We start from the raw sequence: 4258 nt of genomic DNA on the forward strand, positions 1-4258 counted from the left end.
GGTTAATTGATATAACCTAGGGTTAACTAACCTTTTATCATCCTAAAAGAGGTCAAACAATCCTAATTATTATAAGAGATTACAGTGTTAACAGTGAGACATATAAAAATTCATTGAATGCATCAAATAATAGTAGAAACGTTCCTAAAGCAACAATCAAACAAGAATATGCAATAGAAATGAGTCCTACGGTTGGATGCAGGTAAATAAGTCCTAAAGATCCTAAGAGGTTTATCGGGAACAGTTACCGGTATACAAGATCTTTTTTGTCTCAATTCCTAGGTTTCGTGTCTCAAAAGCGCAAAGATTGCCTCTCGGGAACACCGGTCATACTGAGTTCATAGAAGCTTCAAGTATAGTATAAATGTATAATCGAGGGTCTTAGATGTTATGAATTTAGTTGTTTGGTTACACCCATCTTTTTGTTTCTTTAGGAACTTCGATGATGTTGAGTCGTCGGTTTTGGTTGTTACTTGGAGAATGAGGATTTTAAATTGGTTTGTTCACGTTTTAGATCACAACTAGTGCGATGGGCCGCATGTTGCGATGACATTTTGCATTTCATGACCTATGTTATTTGTCCTAAGCGTTTTGTTACTAAATCTTGTTGTTGTACATATTTGAGACTTGATGTTTGCTCCACCGGAAATTCCCTCTGCCCCTACAGTACTCGAGTCTCTTCTCACCATCCCTATAGCGTATGAGACAAATGTATGCATTTCGATTCGGGTCGTATTCTATGGTTACGATTCTACCATATATGTCTTTTTCATTCCGTCGAAAATCTATTTTACGGTATTATATATATATATATATATATATATATATATATATATATATATATATATATATATATATATATATATATATATATATATATATATATAGGGAGAGGTTCCAGTGAGAACTTTTTTAGTGTGAGAACTTTAGGAACTCAAAAATACACTGAAATTCGAACAAAAAGGGACATGGACGAACAAAAAAGAGACACGGACGAACAATAATCACGATAGTCGAACAAAAAAAAATACGAACGCCCGATTTTTTTTTTGTTCGAATTATCAAAATGTAGAACACATTTTTGTTCGACTATGATGTGTTCTACATTTTTTTGTTCGAATTTCAAAAATATAGAACACATTTTTGTTCGAATTTCACATTTTTGTTCGGCCGTTTTTTTTGTTCGAATTACAAAAATGTAGAACACATTTTTGTTCGACTACCACTGTGTTCTACATTTTTTTGTTCGACTATCAAAAATGTAGAACACATTTTTGTTCGAATATCACAATTTTTGTTCGACTTTCGTTTTTTTGTTCGGCCGCGTTTTTTTGTTCGACTTTCCCCTTTTTTGCTCGACTTTACCTTTTTTTGCTCGACCGCCACTTTTTTTTCTCGAAGATCAGTGTATTTTGGTGTCACGACCCGGAAAATTTCGACTAATTTTAAACCAAACTCTAGATACGATTTTGTATTTTCGACACAATAAGAAAAGTCCGTTATGTTGCGTCTCAAAAATTTTGAACTAATTTCATGTTATCATTTCACCTTTGACAATTCCAGACGACTCACGATATGATTACTTGTAAATATGTATGCATATATCTAAATGAAATATTATATATTGAAATTGTTAGAATTAATTATGAAAAATAATAATAATATATAATAATTATGATTTAAAAAGTATCTATTATATAGAATATATATATAGGGTTCGAAGTTATTTAGGAAACAAAGGTAACATTCAATTGTCATTCGATTGATAGTAAACGGGTTAAAAATGAATTTATGTGATTTTAGAATAAACGATGATCCGAAAATAGGTTGTATCAATTTTAGCTTTATTAAAAATATATTTAGAATCTATTTTATTAATTTTAAAAATATTAAATTTTTAGTTGAGATCGAGCTCGAATGACAGGTCAATTTTTATGAACGATATTAAACAAGTTTAAGACTCAAACTTATGAGAAGTTGGAATTAACTATTGATCTATAATTAAGTTATGTAAAGTTTAGAGTTATTAAATATATTTTTTTTACTTTGATGAGTTGGATTTTAACACTCCGTACAGATTATTTGGAATTAAAAATAAATAGTAGACGCAGTTTTTTTGATCAGGTTTCAAACAGTTTATGAGTGAAATAATTAAATATGTTTAATCTAAAAATTTGGAATTTTTTGGAACACTTTTATTTATTAACTGTTTAGCAATGGACTCGATATATTTCCCGTAAAAACTGTTGGTACCTTAAAGACAAAGGATATTCACGTGAATTTTAATAGGTTGCTGTGTGTTGTTGAAAATCATAACAAGTTAACATTATCACTTTATTATATATATAATATACATATACCTATAGATAGGCACATACACACTAACACAAAACACCATAAATTCTTGCTTCTCTTCTTCTCTGAGAAATCATCGCTTCAACTACCTTCTTCACCACCCAAGAACCACCGTAGTCCGCTGCCACCATCTGCCGCCATGACACCAAGAACCATCACCTTGAATACACTATCTCTCTCTCTCTCCCTTTTTCTTCTCTATCCTTTTTCTGTTTTGAAGCCGAAAAACAATATCATCATGAACCACGAACCAAACTGCCATCGTTAATCTCATCTGCTAATTCGAACAACTGTTGTAGAATATTATCATTTTCAACGAACCATACAAGAAAACCAGAACTCTCATCAAACACCACTAGCTAGTTCATGTTGTTGTTACGATCAAAACCACCACCATCGAACCACTTTCATCACCCTTCAACTACAAACCACCCAAACCGCCGCAAACAACCACCATCAAAACCCATAACTGTTTACTGCTACTGTTTACTTACAGTAGTTGCCATATTTTTCTGTTTGAAACACCCATCGACTAGAGATATTAACTTTCAACTGCTTTGTTGTTTTTGTTAACGACTGCAACTATCACCGTACGATTCTTACTGCTGATATCATGATGATTCTTCTGCAATCGTTCAATTAAGAAATTAATAGTGATAATCAAATGGAGAAGATGATGAATAGTTACGGTTACAAGAATAACCACCAACTTCATCATCAAACCACCTTGAAAACAATCACCACTTATTCGTTCCTGTCTTCTAACTTGACACCACTTCCACCACTGGAGACCCCATGAATCACCACAACACAACCATTAAAACACCATTAACCTGCTACTGTTTCGATCAATCTGTTTCCACGACTTTTTCTGTTTAAACCCCCACTCAACGACACCTGCAAACCTCCTGGTTGTTGTTGCTTTCGATCCCTAACCACCTCCTGATCGTGTCTGTGTCCTCCTGTTGCACATCGAATAAATTTTTTTTTCTTCTTTTCTAGCCGCAATCACCGACACTTTAAGTGATGAAACTTCGGTTGTTAAGTGGGTTTTACTAATTGGGCTTGTGAACACACTGTTGGGCCGTGAACCCTTGGTATCAATTAGCTGGGCCTGTCGAGATTCATGATTATAATGATATTGATTACGATGATGATATATTAAGAGATCGGGTTAAATAAAATAGAGATAGGAATAAAAATCAGAAATGTTAAGTAGAGTGGATGGTTGGATGCTTGGTTGGTAAGCGAGAGGTTGCGAGTTCGAGTCCCGGCTCAGGCGGTTTATTATTTTTAAAGCCTTTAAAGGTAGTTTCATAATAATTATTATTATTATTATTATTATTATTATTATTATTATTATTATTATTATTATTATTATTATTATTATTATTATTATTATTATTATTATTATTATTATTATTAGAATTATTATTATTATTATTATAATCATTATTATCATTATAGTTAAAATTATAAGAATTAACATTTTTATTGAAAGTAATATTTTTGTAATCATTTTTATTGAAATTAAAATTATTATTTAGTAATAAAATTATCATTATTGTTAAAATTATCATTTATTATTAAATTTAAAATTATTAATGAAATTATTTTTTTTCTTTATTAAATTTATCATTAGAATTATCATTATATTTTGTTATTATTACTATTATCATTATATTAGTATTATTATAATTATTATATTATCAAATAAATAATGTTTTTATAAAACTATATATATTATATACATATATCATATTAAATAATAATGTTTTAAAACTAAAATATTATTATTATTTAAGTTACACATAATATATGAAAATATCTTAATATAATCATATATATATATAAACTTTAATACATTATATAATTTAATTATAACACTTTAATACGAATCTAA

Source organism: Rutidosis leptorrhynchoides, chromosome 9 (genome assembly GCF_046630445.1).
Source record: "Rutidosis leptorrhynchoides isolate AG116_Rl617_1_P2 chromosome 9, CSIRO_AGI_Rlap_v1, whole genome shotgun sequence".
Taxonomy (NCBI): Eukaryota; Viridiplantae; Streptophyta; class Magnoliopsida; order Asterales; family Asteraceae; genus Rutidosis; species Rutidosis leptorrhynchoides.